General features: G+C 38.4%; 1 long non-coding RNA gene across 1 annotated transcript; it reads left to right on the top strand.

Annotated features, from left to right (window-relative positions):
* The first annotated feature begins 1,702 nt into the window (after positions 1-1,702).
* On the top strand, positions 1,703-5,203 carry LOC133024316 (uncharacterized). The gene is made up of 4 exons (XR_009683106.1): positions 1,703-1,876; positions 3,081-3,233; positions 3,426-3,498; positions 3,807-5,203. It is a non-coding gene; the product is annotated as an uncharacterized LOC133024316 (long non-coding RNA).
* The last annotated feature ends 5,497 nt before the right edge of the window (positions 5,204-10,700 follow it).

Raw genomic sequence — 10,700 nt, 5'->3', positions numbered from 1 at the left:
ATTAGAAGTGAGAGTTTGCTGCTTTTATGATTGCTAAAACACATCTACTGACTCTATGTCTCAAAACTGTAAACACAAACACAAAAATAGAAGCTACACTCACAAAACCAAACATGATTTTACAGTGCAATGTGAAGCATTCATTGTGCCTCAGCATCATGGGCAGGGTCAGACCACAGGACTCCATCTACATCACAGTCAATCCTCTCCCTTGCTGAACAACAGGAGAATCCTTTTTCGTGCTGAGCTGTATCCATTTGCAGGAGGAAATATTTTCTGTTCTGGTCATACACTTTCTGCCTCCACGCTGAGAGAGATTCCTCTAGGATTTAGGAATAGACAGTATGTTGGAAGGCTAACATTGATGCTGGTTATTGATAAACCATTCACGTATTCTGATGCTCTGCCTGCGCATGACCTCTCTGCTTATGTATGAGCAAATCAGACCGTAGACCTTCAGAAATATTCATGTTGTTTAGTGTTGTATGGTCCTAAAGTAAAATGATTGGATACATGTCATCCAACTTGAGTGGTTGTGTGTTAACGCGGATAACATGGCTTTAGTTGTTTTTAACCTTTGGGGCCTGGGCTCAATGTGTATCAGACTGCTACATTTTTTTTGTGAATTAGAATGTGTTTTTGTTTACAGTTTGGCCAACAATGTTATTAGTTCAATAGAAGTTCAAATAAAAGTTTTTTAGCAAACGCAGCGAAAATGTATTGATTCATCAGACCCAAAGAATCCCACTTTGCCATAGCTCTATTGACCCGTGTATCCCTATAACTCTCAGTAGTGACAACTTAATTTCAACCTTCTTCCTTCAACCATCTTCAAACACAGACACTGAAGACCAAGTTGTAAAACTTCATATATTTATACTTTTATCTTTCCCATTATACTTCAACTATACTAACTAATAATTTCTTCATCTTCAACTTGTCTTTCAGACGTCATTACAACTAGGCTGCACAAAAAAGTTTTACCCTCGGTCAGCAGCAATCTCTCTTTATGTACCTTCATCCTTTAGCTTGGATTAAACCTCTTTTGACTGTAAAAGGCAAAATGTTTACACCAGATATTTTAGCAGAGTGTTAACCAATCTCCAAATTTCCCATTCACTCTAATGTCCTCTAGAAAGAAACAAACTCATTGTCATAGAAGGAAACTATAACAAATTGTACTGTAAATAAAGCAAGAGGGATGTGACAAAATTGTAGTTATTAAAGTCATTGCCCAAAACTGCTTAGCCGTATTACAGTATTACTGTGATGTTGTATTATGTCTTATCTCTCTGTTTTGGCCTCCCTCTCTGAGTTTGGTTCTGTTCAAGTTTTGGTCCTGTCGCAGTAAAAGGGACTTTCTTATTTTCCCTCTCATATATACTTGCTCATTGGGGATGTTGGGTCTCTGTTACTGCCACCATATAGTATTTGGTTTCATATTAACAAAAGTGACCTTGGTTGATTAGATTCATGTTTTGAATGCAGAGGTTTAGCTGTGAAACCTGGTAAACTGCTGAGATGCTGCAGACTGACGTTCAAATTATAAATTGCTGTACACTCTTAACCCGGATTTTATTTGAACTAAACTTGTTTAGTGGTCATAACTTATAATGTCTAGTTTCGTGAAAACAGTATGTCATTACTTAATGAAATGAGTTGTTTGCACTCTTCACCTGAAACACACAACGTTACTAATGATGTTAAGCAGAGCTGACTTAGAATGTTGCTTTTCTGTAAGAAAGGGGAGGGGCCTATTTGAATTTCTGCTCGGTGGCATGTTGGGACATGCCTGCAGGGCCCGGTGTGAGGAGTCTGGCTGCTGCTGCTTCACGAGTGATATTCGACGGTGTCAAAGCCTAAACCAAGTGGAACGGTAAATATAATTTTCAGTAGCTTTCCTGGATATGTTACTACAAAAGAAAAACGGTCCAGTGACCATACAAGCTAAAGTTAACTTGTATCAATGTGATTTTCTGTCGGCTCATAGATAGCTGCCGACCACAAAGCTTCAGCATTCATTTGAAAACCTTTTTTTTTCTTCTTTTGTATTAAGCAGCGTTTATTAATCCTACACCAAGTGGAATGGCGAGTGTTTAATTGAACAATCTGTGGATATCTCTGGGAACAGTGACCTAAAGGCTTTGTGTTAGTGAGGGGCATTATGATTGCACGTGCTTGTGGCTAACGCTAGCTATTTTCTGTTCATAACCATATCTATTCAAAATGCGTTTATGTTACTGCAACTAAGATGTTAGGCTGACGTTTTTTAATTTTCTCTTTGTTGTGAAAATGCAGTGGAACTGTAAGTACTGTGATTTTATATCTGAGAAAAGGGGTCACCTTTTAAAACATTACAGGTTAAAACATGGGAGCTACACCAGAACTGTAGCATTCCCTTGCTTACACCAATAATGTTTGTGCTAATTGAATTCCATAAATGCTCTTAAGGTATACTTATCTAAGATTCACCCAAATGCACAGGAGGCACACATGTGTGAAACTGCCCAACTGACCTTTCGACTCTGAACCTGCCATAAGCACGATAATGGAACGCTGGCCTGCTCTGCTACAAGTGAAGTAACTTGTGACCACTTCTTCAGAAGTAATGAAACGGCAGAAAAAACATAACATGCCTCCATTCTGCTTCCATCAGTGGTGTCATCAGAGTGTCACCAAGCCCTGACATTCATATTCGTCTCGAAATGGCATCATTTACACCAAGTTTTTAGCCTAAATGTCCTCTGATATCCTCCTCTGGAGTCTGTTCACCCTAGCACACTCCACACAAGCTCTCACCCTAGGCTGCGCAGTAACATAGCTTCTTCAGGTAGTGGACATTTAGGGCAAAAACTTGGTGTAAATTACGCCGTTTCGAGTTGAATTTGAATGTGACAGTGGGAGTGGGCTTGGTGACACTCAGATGACTCCACACAAGCAGTATGGAGGCATGTTATGTTTTTCTGTTTAATTACATCTGAAGAAGTGGTCACAAGTTACTTCACTTGCATTGTTTTTGTCTGAAAGCTTGTAAAAACTTTAAATGATACATTTTTTTAATGTAACTTTGTATTTTTCAGATCTACATGAAGTACAGTAGGATTGTGGGCAAGAACCTCAAAAAAGAATTCTTTGAGGGCATCGATCGGCACAGTCCTTGTCTCGTTGAAATATTTTGATGTAAGAGAGGGATCATTGGGCAGCAGTTGACTCAGCTATCACAAGAGACCAAGGTTGGTCCATACCCATCCTGTATTTGCATTGTTTTCACAGCTTATGTAATTTTCCAAAAAAGTTGTACTTTATTAATTGTGCAGTACAATCCAAATTGTGCTTGGTTATTTGGGCACTCCCATACAAACCATTAATTTCCTGTCATTGTATCCACAGTATCTAACTCTTGTTGTCATATTACTCTCCAAAAGACTACAGATCCAACAGATATTCGTACAATGATGCTCAGAGGCCTTCTCCAATGACTTTTTCAAAGCTTGCTTTGTAAGTAACCTCTTTCTTTATCAAAGAGTATATAACATTGTGAATGTGTCATGTTGATCTTTTATCAATTATTTGTTAAAGGGACTCATTATCTACTCACCACTATACCGTAGGGGTGGGTGAAGTATTTGAGCCCAATTAACTGCTTTTTTTTTGTGATGTGTTTGTTAATTTACTCCTTTAATCATGACCAATTCAGCCCTCCCTCATGTTTCGCAATATCCCATGACTAGGCTACATTGCTAAACGTTACTAATGCTTATTTAATGACAGAGATGTCTTTGTGCTCTTATGTTTGTCTCCTTAAGGACTCAGATGATGATGATTCCTACCAACACATCGACATTAGGATCCTTCTTGTTGAGCAGTCAACAAGAAGATGCTGCATCTCTATCCAGCATCTTTGAAGATAATCATTGAGGAAAAAGTGGTGATGGTTAACATTGAAGACCTGCTGAGGGCTGTTTGTCTTCTATTGGGACTTGCATACGCACTTAACCTCAACTACCCCAAGTCGATGAAGCACAGATTCCAGTTCATTCAACAGGTACTTCTATCGTTGGGCCAGAGTGCGCTAAAACCAAGGTTGCAAACACTGAAAAATGTAATGATCTTAAGTGAAGGTCAATGTGGTTTTAGATCAGTTAATACAAGATGGTTTAAAAAAGGCCATGCACCCACAAAAACTCCAAATCCACAATTTGCTTTGCCCTTTCTACATGACTGTATCTGTAAAAATAATTCTGTGGGTATATTTCTGACTAGTTTTCTTACGAACACAAATGAATTTGTTAGCACTCGATGTATAACATGTATACATGTATATAAAGTTTTGGTCTCATATGGACAAATCCACAAGCTTGGTGTCTGGCTACACGGGAATAGCACATAACAAAACGTTTTTTGTTTATTTGTATTATGCAAGAATTTATCTAAGTTTAATGAAAGACAGGAATTTCCAGCCATGTGTGTTCCATGGTACAATATGTGTTGTGGTGTATGCTCAGGACTGAATATTGTGTTCACCAGATTTGAAAATTGACACGGTTTATCTGTCCTTCTCCAGTCAGTTTAAGTTTTAGAGGCTTGTAGCCAGTTTATATGTCCAGTTTTTTATACATACATCAGATATTGTTATATGCTGTGTGTTATAATCCCTTTCCAAACTAATTTTTATTTAGTTTATTCAAGCTATTTGAGTGATTGTCATGAGTGGTTTATTTGACTTAGTTTCTAACAGTACTACTAGCAACAGTGGAAGAGGCCGATTACGTTTTATTTGTGGTTGTTCTAAAAGGTAGACAAAAGTCAAAAATGTCAACACTGAATCAGTGTTTATTACTTTGTATTATGTTAAAACTGATATAAGTAAAAAAAAAATGAGAGGGGAAAGGAATTTTCAGCCACTTGTATTGTACGGTGCAAGATATAGAGGCATATGTTTGACTGCATTTTCTACTCAGTTGATTTTATACAATCTCTTAAACAGTGTTAAATTGTTGTTTCCAGTTTAAATTCACTGATGTATGGGTCATAATGTTTACAAGGATTTAGCAGATATTGTTATACAGTACGTCTGTGTTCCTTCACCAAACAAAGTGTTACAGGCAGTTTTTTTTGTGTCTGTTTATACTTGTCTTAAAAGTATTACTGTTATATAACATTTTAAATGTTTTTTCAAGAATAAAATACATTGGAGCATTTATATGTATTGTTTAATGTCTTACTTTTCATTTGATTTTGTTTAAACAATGCATTTTGCAAACTCAAAATATGATTACATTAAACTTAAAGACATCTCTTACATTAACAAATGATTTTAAGTAGAGTTAAATAATGTTGTAGTTGTTATTACTTAAACATGTTAGTTTGTTTAACTTAAAATTATAATTTCAATTCACTTAGACTTTCTAGTAGAATTAATTTATGTTAACTAATGATTTTGAGTTCAGATTACTAATGTATACTCAAATATGTGGACTAAATCAACTAAGGTTTTTATGTTAATACAACTTAACTTGTTTAGTTTTTACCTTATGTAAAAACTTAAACGGTTTAAGGCAACGGGTTTCCTCACCTTTTTCAAGTAATGTCAACTTATTCGGGTTAAGAGTGTAATAGAGTAAATTGGAAATGGTTTTCATTGTAAAGATCCTTTTGGGAGGGTTTTACCGAGCTTAACGTATAAATGCTGAAATGATGGTCACAGATTGCATATACAATGTTTTAATAGTATCTACTGTCAAAATGGTAAATGGTCTGAATTTATTTTTTGCTTTTCTAGACCTGATAACGACTCAAAGTACTTTACAGTTCAGTTTTACATTAACCCATACACACAAACATCCATACATTGCATCTATGTGCTAATTAGGGTTCAGTATCTTGCCCAAGGACACTTCGGCATGAGGACTAGGAAAGACTGGATTCGAATCACTGACCATCTTTACAGGACGAGCGTTCTAAACCCAGAACCCCACACCACTGAACCCCAAAGACGAGAAGAGAAGAGAAGAGAAGAGAAGAGAAGAGAAGAGAAGAGAAGAGAAAAGAAGAGAAGAGAAGAGAAGAGAAGAGAAGAGAAGAGAAGAGAAGAGAAGAGAAGAGAAGAGAAGAGAAGAGTAGAGAAGAGAAGAGAAGAGAAGAGAAGAGAAGAGGAGTAGTGGTGGTGCACACACAGCATGTATTAGGTAATGTGTGGTGATGATGTCAGCAGTAAATATCTGGGACAGTGGCTGTGGCCTGTTGACAAGATGAAGACAGGATGAAGACATGATTGAGAAGATGAGTGTTCTGTTGGAGGACTGACCAGCATCCCCATCACTCTATTTCGCTGCTCCTCTGAGGACACCAGCATGCATGGCTTGAATTGAAAGGAATGACGTGGGCTGCACATTCTACTATTTTATTTTAATATAAGCTGCTATCACTAATGACATCATTATATCTATAAATATCACTCTTATTATTTTCACCACGAGCTTATACGACAGTTATACAACTGTGGAGTTTTTTTTCTCTCCGCAATCTTCAGTGCTGCCGGAGAAGCAAATTGTCTAGACTCTAATGCATCGTGCAGTTCTTCCCACTTGATTCAAAATTTTGGTTGCATATTGTTGAGTATCATCTCACATTATATATTTATTATTATTTGTTATTTTGTCTTTGCACTACAACACTAATATCATTTCCTTATTGGATTTTTTATTTATGTTGATTGTTCTTTTTGATGTATTTTCTAGGCTAGGTGTGGGTTGTACGAAAGTGAATGGAAATGAAATGACATTACAAATAATATTACCAATGTGAAATAAAAAATGAAACCAAATTTTCAAGACTCAAGCCCCGTTGTTTTTCTGTGTTTGATAATCCATATCACAGTTGTATTTATATTTAAGATTTAAAATATTCCGATGACGTGACTGTGGCCCTGTGACTTTTTATTAATGTGGAGATTTGTTAGTGACTCAGTTTTTAATATTGGCCTGTCTCTGTAATATGCTGCATGTTGTATTACAGTAGGCTTATCATGAGTTCACAGTGACCTACATCTACACATTGTCATGATGCCATCAGCGACCCAGTGTATTTGAATGCAGTGTGCTTTGTTTTTCGCTCTCTGCTGTACACCTTCCATCACACACTGCTGCTGTCGTTAGGCGGCACTGGGAGTAAAAAGCAGACTTTGTGCATCATGTAATGCAGCTTTCTGCAGGAGCTCTGACCCATATTTCATACGGATACGCGCCTGTTTCCGGCAGCCTTCAAAACGGATTTGTCTCCAGCGCAGGCGGCGGGGCTGAATGAATTAGGCCTGTTAGAGCTGAGCTCCAGAATCATCCCTCCGCAGTCCTCTCTGCTGCTGCGCGGGCTTCCTGCTCAGGAGAGCAAACGTTCGTTATAGTCGCAACACAGTCTGTGAGTATTTTATTCACAGGAATAAGAGAGAGTTTTGCAATAATTATAAAGTGGGAAACAGACCAATGTCAATCACACAACACGCTGTAATGGATTTTAATTTTCTATGAGACTAGAGTTGATTCTCTGGTCAGTGCCTGTTTTATTCGATATCATTAGTCTCGGCCTGTACGCTGTCATTTTTTTTGAATGATTTTTATTTTTATTTCAATTATTATAATCATATTGCACCTTTATGCGGAGCGAACATACCTGAGGCCATAGGCCTCGCAACAGCTCGCACTAATGTTGCCCGCGCGCTTCCCTTTAAGCAACGAAGATTTACCTAATGGCATCAAATAACAGCTCGCTCCAAGTGATAATTAAAAAGAGGAGTTTGGAGGAAAAAAGGCCGTGTTTGTTTTATTTGAAGACAGCGAGACAGAGGGCATCGGGAAAAACGGACTGATCTTTATCCTCTGTAAAACTCCGTTCACACTCATTAATAACAACAAGAATAACCTGATCATAATAATAATAATAATGATGATAACATTGATGATAATAACAATATCAACAACAACAATAATAATGATGATAATCAATATAATATAAACAAATAAAATAAATAATAATAATAAATAGGTAAATAAATAAATAAATAAATAAATAATCTAGGTGCTATTGTTATTATTTAGCCCTGTAGATCGTAATAATAGTCTGAGTTTGAAGTAATGGCGTGCCTGTTGCTGCTGATGAAAATTAATATTCATCGATAGTAATGATGAAGGTTGGTTTCGACCTCGTGCAGCTCTGCAGCTCTGTGTGTTCTGCCGCCGTTCGTCAATACAAACCGCAGAGGATCGTTACAGGCTGACAATGATAAATGAGCTCCTCGGCGGCTTTCTTCATTTTTTTTTTCCTACATTCTGTGTTTATTTGTTTTCTCCTGTGAATGTTGGGAGCGAAAAACTAAAAATCATCAGTGTTCCAATGAGACCAACAGGTGTATATATATATATATATATATATATATTTCAATGGGACTTGAACACCTCTGTAACTTATTTTTATTTCTGTACATTTCTGTCTGTCGCGCACACACACGTGCACACACACAGGTGCACACACACTGGTGCACACACACACACACACACACACACACACACACACACACACACACACACACACACACACACACACACACACACACACACACACACACACACACACTGTACAGGCTTTATAGAAACAACAGCAGTGAGTAAAAGCTGCCGCCGCTGCAGACTGGGCTGATTTTGTAGAATTCGGCGCCCGGTCATCCATCATCCCTGTCACCATCAATCCAATAACAGCAGACAACTGCAATCCCATCCCATATCGAACCAGAGCTGGATACGTGACCTGCTCCAGCAAACTGATGTTGCTGCTTAAACCACTTTGTCGGACTCCAACACACAGAAGCACATTCACATAAAAACACGCTGATGCTTCCTTAGTCAAGTCTTTATTTTGGTTTTAGTGCAGACTTCTTATCCGTGTTTTGGTGCTATACGAAACTATGTAAAATTTTGTCAAAAATTGACCAGAGTCCGCCGCCTGGTCCTGCTCTCTCAGAAAAGTCTTTTCAGTTCCAGTTTTTAACACACGTGGGATGAGAACAGCAGGGATGCAATGCATGGAGAACAGAAACTAAACAGTCACATTTTTCTTTCCTTGGCCACAGTCAGGATTTTTTTTTTTTAAACATGAAAGCTCACTCTAACTTCTAATGGTCACAAGCGCAAACATGAACAGAAATAAAGAGCACACACCTACACAGCACAACAGCGAGTCCTCTTATATCTAAGAGTTATTCCACAGTGTTTTACTCTTCTGGCCTTTGGAGGAGAGGGTGGGGATGATGGGCACGTTTAGGGGCAAAGCTTTACTTAAAAAAGGAGGAGAAACGTCGTCGTCCCGTGGTTGTAGAAAAATAAATAAATAATTTAAGAGAAGATGGACGAGTTTCACTCTGCTTCTCTGCACTGTGGAGTCCTCCTTCGTTGCTTTTTTCCCGTGCAGCAACGAAGCTCCTCGCCTCACACGAGTCTCTTCACTTTCAAGTCCAAATCTTTGAGGTGAGGCGTTTCCATGGTGATCCTGTACACGCGTGCACCGTGCGGGCTCCGGCAAGGTGAGGTGGGAGTGATCAGGTGGGTGTGAAGTGGCGACTGCGGCTGAGCTCCACTGCCAGATGGAGGAAGATCCCTGAGCCAACCATGGAGGCCTGGACACACAGGGGACAGAGGGCAAAGGGTTAGTTAGAGGACGCACAAATCCACAACCGAACCCTGCTCAGATGTAGCTCCTCCTGTGAGTCCTGTTGTGGAATCCAGTGTGTAAAATCTCTCTTGTGTTCCAAGACCTCCCCCCCATATTAACTATGGGCCTTTGTGAACATCAGGTCTACAATCAATATGAAAAGGCAAAATATCTGGTCCTCATGAGCCCTTTGATATGTGAATATAGACCTCTGAACTCAAGGTCCACCATGCATGTGCGCAATCATATCTCTCCATCTTCTGTTCAATTGTCATCATCTGACCTGCTGTAAAAATGTAACTTAAAATAGGATTTTAATGCAATAATTCTGCTGTTGAGATCATGAAATGCAATTGAAACCTCCACAAAAACTTGGAAGGTGAATGGCTGAAAGTTATTTTTTGTCAAACACTGCTTTCAATTTCAAGAATGCGTTTTCACACTCGTTGCAATTTTAATTTTATAATTCTACGTTCCTCCTTTATCCCAGAACAGATTAATGTCATGAACAATGTGTTTTTTGTCATGCTGCACTTCCATCATATAGAATTCTGAAATGAACTCTTACATATCCTATTTGACAAACATTTGAAGTCTAGATAATACAACATATGGTGGCGCAAGCTGTGCTGTGCAGCAGAGAGGAGAGTTAAGTACAGATTCAGTCATGTATTCCATAATGGCTAAATGTTATGGCTCGAGCTTTATCGGGCATGGAGAAGCCTTGTATGACTCTAAACATGGCCCTCTTCTATCCTGCAGTCCTGGGGGAGATTTACTGCCACTGTCAGCATACACTCTCACCACAGATCAAATTAGGGGAGGCAAAACACCAAGCTCTACTGAGCTATTACTGTAACTAGTCAATGATCATTCAATGAGAAATAATTAGATTAAACACCCTGAAAAAACATATAGGCAGCTTTTATAAAGACTGAGATCCTGATGTCTCTGTGCAGATCTACATGTATTTATTTCTTATTTCTTAGATGAAGCGTCAC

The sequence above is a fragment of the Limanda limanda genome, chromosome 18, assembly GCF_963576545.1.
Source record: "Limanda limanda chromosome 18, fLimLim1.1, whole genome shotgun sequence".
NCBI lineage: Eukaryota > Metazoa > Chordata > Actinopteri > Pleuronectiformes > Pleuronectidae > Limanda > Limanda limanda.
This window is presented reverse-complemented; position numbering and strand designations above follow the sequence as displayed.